The 7,415-nt window shown below is 36.4% G+C and overlaps 1 pseudogene; it reads right to left on the reverse strand.

Annotated features, from left to right (window-relative positions):
* Positions 1-5,470: 5,470 nt before the first annotated feature.
* Positions 5,471-7,159, reverse strand: LOC143602117 (CBL-interacting serine/threonine-protein kinase 6 pseudogene; annotated as a pseudogene).
* Between the last annotated feature and the right edge of the window lie 256 nt (positions 7,160-7,415).

A 7,415-nucleotide genomic window follows, 5' to 3' on the forward strand; every position in this document is an offset into this window, starting at 1 on the left:
GATAGATGACAACTAGGGGTGTCCAAAATACCCGAACCCGATTAACGCGACCCGACCCGAACCCGAATAAGCTAATTAGGGTCGAGTTAAATAGGGTCAAAAAGTATTAATCGGGTTATTCGGGTTGACCCGAATAACCCGACTTGTTAATAGGGTCGGGTTTCGGGTTTATTATTGGAAAATAATCGGGTTTCGGGTTAACCCGAATAACCCGATTAGTGATGATACTTTACTTCAAATACAATAATGAAAATGTTAAATAAGCACTAAAAAGTCAATATTGAAAGTTTTATAGATGAGTTAATTATTCTTCTACTTGTTCATGAACCGTTAGACTAGAAGTTATTTTAAAGTAAATGAACGAACATGAACAAATGTTTCACTCGTTCATCTATGTTCGTGAACACTCGGTTATGATCGTTCATTTAAATTTGTTTACGTTCTTTCATGTTCGTTCACATATTAATAGAAAATTATTAAATATTATTTGCATTTAGAAATTATATCACCATAATATGTTTATATTTGTGTTCATTTAAATACGTTCATTAATGTTCGTTTATGTATGTTTGCGTTAACGTATGTACATGTTTCTTCAAGTTTGTTTATCTTTGTTTAATTGTGTTCATTTATGTTCGTGAACTGTTCGTTTAGATTGTAAATGAACAATCATATAAAAAACATGAACATGTTCATTTTTTAACGAAAGAACGTGAACATAAATACTTGTTTGATTAAGTATTCGTGATCATATTCGTTTAAAGTTAAACGAACAAACACACGCATGCCTTTGTTCATGTCCGTTCGGTTCATTTACAAGCCTATATGTGTGTAATTATAAGATAATTACTTGTGAAATAAATTAAAAATTGAGCGGAATGAGAAATTTTGCAACACACGAGTTACAAACATAAAAATCAACTTCAATTTATAAAGTAACATGGTCAACTCGATTAACCCGACTACCCGACTCGACAAACCCGAACCCCGAATAACCCGAACCCGACAAACCCGAACCTTAATAGGGTCGGGTTTCGGATATGTGTAGCTAGAACACCTATAGCTGTCAGCGTTGTGATACTTGATCCAAAATCGTCCAAATGGGAGACTGTTGGAAATATGAACGGTTCGGGTCAAGTCAACGCGTGCCGACCCAATTATAACCCGAGATAAGTTACACGAGGATAACAAACATCAAGCCCACTTAAATTGTTAACTGGGCTAAACACAATTAAATGAGATTAATTGATGGACTAAGGCTCTTGGTGTGGTGATTGGGCTTAAAGCCCATTGGGTTTAATAGAGGATTAAACCCTAATTCCTTTCTATATATAGTATCTTGTTATTATCATACAAAAATGATACTTATTTAAGATAAACCTTAGCCACCATCACCCACCAGCCGCCACCGCCACTGCGCCGCCAGCCTCCGGTCGCCGCCGCTAGCGCTCTGCCACCCTCCAGACGTCACCGCCTCTGCTCCGCCACCCTTTTGCCGTCGCCGCTACTGTACTGTCGGGCCACCGTGCCGTCGCCGCTGTTTCGCCGGACCGCCGTCGTTGCTCTGCCGGACCCCCACCGTCGGATCTCGTTGTGTCGTTACCTAGCTACGTTTGTTACTTCTTGGTGTCTCTACCGGTTGTGTATAACCGAGGTACAATTTAAATACCGTTATTTACGTTTAACGTTATGTGGTTGTTTAGATCTCGTACTCGTATCGTTTGTAACCGGATTCTCGTTTGGGTTTCGTTATTGTGGTTACTCGTTTATTTTCCGCTGCGTTTTACTCGTTTATTTGTTAATACGATTAATAAATATTAAACGAATATTAAAACCATGTTTAAACCGTTAAACCATTTCTTTTACCACCGTTGAAACCCAACAGTTACAGCAAATATATCTGTTGATATCCCCAATTTCTCCTTCCTTCAGTTCTCGTTCCCCTACAACCTCAAACTGCTCTCATCTCCGCTCTTCTTGTCACTAAACTTCACAACCTTCACAACCTCCTCCAACTTCCACACCACCGCCCCTACGGGCTTCATCGTTGCGAATATTATTAATCCCACAGAAGTTCAAATTTTAAATCATAAACAAGAACCAGATGCTTGATGGAGAAGAAAGAATGCGAAGATTTAAAGTTCAGGGTTGATTGGATAGAAAGCAAGAAAGGGAAAGAAATGACATGTGGTGGAAATGATTTTAGGGTTACAGATACATATTAGATAGGGATTTGATGAAAGAAGAAAAACCATGGTTCAGTGAAAAGGAAGGCATAGATCGGCTAACTGGTGGACACAACAGTAAAGTTAACCTCATGCTGACACGTGTCTCCCCGTACTATGAGGGTGACATGTATCCAAACATTCTTCCTTTATTATATATAGAGATAGAGATAGAGATAGAGATGCGAATTTTATTTAATTAAAGATAATTAAATTAATTTTACCATTTAGCATAAAGAAAAAAAACAATCAAATCCCAAGCCTCAAGACGTCTCTTCATTCATACTCAACTTAGCTCACGTTATTCTTTCCTTGACAACATTTGGTGACATAAACTAAGGACGACTATTTGTCCAAAGCTATCTTACTTCTTCATTCAACTATGTTATGGTTGAAAAGGTTACGTCCCATTTGGAGGTACCTCGCACCATGGAACTCATAAAAGTAAGCATCGTAACTTGGTCCGAATTTGGTTGGTTAAGTCCAAGGCATGACCTCCAGATTGAGGGGTTATCAATAGTGCGGATGTAGTAACATAATGGGAACCATATGCTAAAGACATGTGTCAAGAAATATTCTTCATTTATGCTCGTGTATAGGCATTTTGTGGCGCGATTACTGGCACCGGTTACACGCCCGATGCCACATTAAATGCATACCACTGTCGGGCTACGCACATACCGTTGCTAGGTTACAAACGTACTAACACCGGTTGTGTTTGTGCGTACACTGCTGCATCGCGCAGGCAACTGGCTAGTTGGTGTATTAATTCTTAGTTTTTATATTGATTTAAATAGACCTGTTGTATTAAAAAGAGTATTTAACTAGGGAAGGTAAAAAAAGGTGGGTAAAATTTTTTTATCTAAAAAAGGTCGGGTCAAAACATGTTGTTTTAAATTATGGTATTTTCTTAATCGGTTAATGTCACGTTTGCCAAACGTTAAGTTAGTACTAAAGTTTGTGTCCTTGCGACGCTACTAAGAAATATCGATTATAAAAGTGGTTAAAATAACATACTAAAGTTGAGTTAGACTATTTAATAAGAATGAAAAGAAAGATATGTTTATGTTAATTACTTTAATGAAAACTAATTGCATAAACCCGCATGTAGCAGCCAGCGGAAATTTTTTCGATTTTGGTGCTTTTGCAATAAAAAACGAACATGTTTTATTTTCTTAATCGAGTTAATGTCTCGTTTGCCAAACCTTAAGTTAGTACTAAAGTTTGTGTCCCATTGACGCTACTGAGAAATATTGATTATAAAGGTGGTTAAAATAACATACTAAAGTTGAGTAAGACAATTTAATAAGAATGAAAAGAAAATAAGTTTATGTTAATTGCAGAAATCCGCATATGCAGCCAGCATGAATTTTTTCGATTTTGGTGCTCTTGCAATAATAAACAAAATAGAAAATTCAAAAAGTATATTCGTAATTTGTTCAAAATGAAAGGTAAAATCCAAATTTGTTAGTAAATTATTTGCGCCTCATAAAAACTAATTCGGTTAATGGAAATTTTTAGTACAACAAGCCGCGATCTGTTAGCTAGAAATCTAAATAAGTTAAAAAAAATACAAACAAAAACAAAACTGTAAAATAAATAAATAAAGCTCAAAATTGTTTTGTGGGGTAAGATGTGGATTTAGACCATGATGGCCAATTTTTTAAGTCATTTAGTTGGTACTAGCTTGGTTCGTCACGATATCAGCTATCAATAAAAAAAGAAAACCATTAATATAAAGAAAAAATGAGGGAAAAAATAGTTGAAAAAAACAATTAATAAAAACAACACAAAACAAAATAATTTTGAACATAAATCTCATCATTGGAATTTAAATAATATGTCAATAACTTTGTTACTGTTTTTCTTTTTTAAATATATTTAAAAACTTAATTTGGTCAAATAAACAAATGTAGGTAGTTGGAAACTGAAGGCTGGAAGTTGATAGCTGAAGGCTATAACTTTTTAAATATATTTAGGTGTTTGACAGAGTAGCAAAAGTTTTTAATAAAACTAGTTGGTGCCCACGTGGTGCGACGGTATGGGCGCAAAACCTAACATCAACCGCATAATCAGTATTGATACATGATTCATTTAATGACATTTCAAACATAACCCGAATGTAGACTTGTAATTCATGGAAAGTGCGTGTAACTGATGACGAAAATCAAGATACAAAGCTGAAATATACCGTAATTTCAAATTGATAATTTTTTAAACGAACCTATTTTGATCTGAATCCTTTTCTGAACATGCACTGTTCTAATCTGAAACATATTTTGATCTGAAACCTTTCGACTAAAAAGCATACCGACACGAACTGAACTAATTTAATCCTTTTTGTATCGACTCGTTCTAACCCTAATTTGGTCTTACACATGACTCGAGCTCACCTGACTCGACTTGTTACCGATCCTAACCAATAATCACGTAGTATGTTAATATATAAAATTAAAGAAGTATAACAATATATACTCAAATTAAAGTAAACAAAATACTCGTTTTTATGATGTAATTTGTTTACAAAATTATTAACATGTGAAAAAGTTACGGCCCTAAAAAACTCGTGGGGGTAGTTAGTTTTGAATAAGGGTTAATTGTGTAATTACTATATAAATTAATAAAAGTTGATAGAATTTTCAAGAGCCAAACTTGTAAATTCAAATGTAAAAACTTGTAGGTAGCTTTTTCTTAAACGCTAATAATAGTAGCGTTCAAATATGGAGCTTTTTTCACCAACTTAAAAGCTTGAAGCTATTTTAACCAAACAAAGTTTTTATTGAATATGAGTTTTTTCTTAAAAAGCTTAAAATTAAAAGTTTCTTGCCAAACATACTATTAAAAAATTTAAATGTGTATTTGGAGAAAAATATCAATTAAGAAGATCGGCACAACCGTGATTCCCACTTTTCAGTGTTTTCATTCGGCGTCTTCTAATTCGACGAGTGACTATTTTACGTCAACAACTTAAATACGGCGTCGTCTCATTAAAAATGGAAAATGATAAATCTGCTTTACACTTTTAACCAGCATAGAAAAAGACAAAAACGTCAATTATTAAAGTTCCAATCTCGAAAGGATTTGGATTGGTAACATGTGTTGATGTATACGTTGATATTAATAATTATCATTATCACATTGTAATTGTAATTAATAATAATAACATTAAACATGGTAAAACAATTCATCTTAGATGAAGATTAACTATTTTTCATAAAAATATTAATTATAACTAAAATAAAAACATTTATTGAATAAACAAAATGAGAAATTCTTAGCATTTCAATAACCAAAACAATCTAATTTACACAAGAAATCAACAATCGATTCAGGCCTGAGTAGAGTGATCGGCGGGCGACGGCCAGACGATGTCCTTAAGTGCCGGCCGGAGCTCTTTGCTACAGAATTGGTTGTACTCCAGGGTATCACCACTCGACTTCTTCACCTCCACCACCAAAAACGACGGCGTTACAGCAAATATATCCGCCGATATCCCTAACTTCCCTTTCCTTCCGTTCTCGGGTCCCTGCAACCTCAAACTGCTCTCGTCTCCGCTCTTCTTGACGCTAAACCTCACCGCCTTCGCCACCTCCTCCAACTTCGACACCATCGCCCCTGCCGGCTTCATTGTAGCGAACCGGATCTCTTGTTTCTCCTCTCACTTCTTCTCCTCAAACAAGGGAGACAGATCGAATCCTTATGATAACAAGATTATGTGAAACGCGTTCAGTGTCTCACCATCTTTGCCTTTTAAATTCACGCCTTCATCTTCGAGGAATTTAGGTCTCTTAGGCGTCGCCTTCTTGAACCACGCGGATTCCATGATTTTCGATATCGTGATTCGAGAATTAGGGTTTGGATCAAGCAACTTGGTGATTAATCTCCGTGCGTCCGATGAAAACCAAGGCGGACACTTGAAATCGCCTCGGTAAATCTTCTTATACATAGCAATTAGGTTTTCGCCTTGAAAAGGTAAGAATCCGGCCAGAAGGACGTACAGGATTACTCCACATGACCATATATCAGCTTTCGCTCCGTCGTAACCCTTCTTTCCTATAACTTCTGGTGCGACGTACGCAGGAGTACCACACGTGGTGTGTAAAAGCCCATCCTGACGGAGATGATCCGTAAACGCGCTGAGACCGAAATCCGTCACTTTCAAATTACCTTCCTCGTCTAACAGAAGGTTTTCTGGTTTCAAATCTCGATGAAACACACCGCGGCTATGACAGAAATCAACAGCTGAGATAAGCTGCTGGAAGTAGCTTCTCGCAGCATCCTCTCGCAGCCGTCCTTTCTCTATCTTGGAAAACAACTCGCCGCCTCTAACGAGCTCCATGGCGAAGTAAATATTAGATTTACTCGCCAGGACCTCGTGCAGCTCTACAATATTCGGATGCCGCACCATTTTCATCACCGAAATCTCTCGCTTGATCTGATCCGTCATCCCGACCTTAATCACCTTCTCTTTTGCAATCAGCTTCATCGCTACGCTCTTACCGGTCTGTAAGTTCCTCGCGTGGTACACCTTTGCAAATTCATGTTTTGTTTGATCTAATTTTCGTTAATATGATCTTTATAGATAATATTAGGATAAGCGTGGATAACGTATACCAGAACATGTTAAACAGTGGATCGTTTGAACCAACGTTTGTTTAGGGGTGTAAACGAAGCCCGAAAGTTCGTATGCTACGTCCTACTTTGAAAATATCAAAGATTCCTTGACGACTATTCAAACATATGACGAAGTTTATGATAGTGTATGATGGTGAATGGACTTCAAGATAGTTCTCGTTGTTCCCATAAAATTTGAAAGGTAGACGGGCATACGTATTATTTTAGTACATGTGGTTTGAAGTATACTCTAGTTTTTACGGTGTAAACGTAAGCAAATTCATATAATTATCTTATCTGGTGTGAATGCGACTTAACATTACTTACATTTTAGGTGACTTCATCTCATCTCTTATGTGTCATATCATCGTCCTAGTTCTTTTAAGAATAACAAGTTCATGTGAATTACATATTTTAGTCTGATTTTGTATATATATATATATGGTTTTGACTCGGTAAAAAATATATTGGACCGAAATAACTAATTTGGGTGTATTTGGGTGAGGTGGAAGTAAGATGTCTAAGAGAATAAGAAGAGGTGGTGTAGAGAGAAAGAGAGATGATCCATGTACCACA

This window comes from Bidens hawaiensis, unplaced genomic scaffold (genome assembly GCF_021521415.1).
Source record: "Bidens hawaiensis isolate Kalapana, Puna unplaced genomic scaffold, B.hawaiensis_p1.1 tig00057938_1, whole genome shotgun sequence".
Taxonomy (NCBI): Eukaryota; Viridiplantae; Streptophyta; class Magnoliopsida; order Asterales; family Asteraceae; genus Bidens; species Bidens hawaiensis.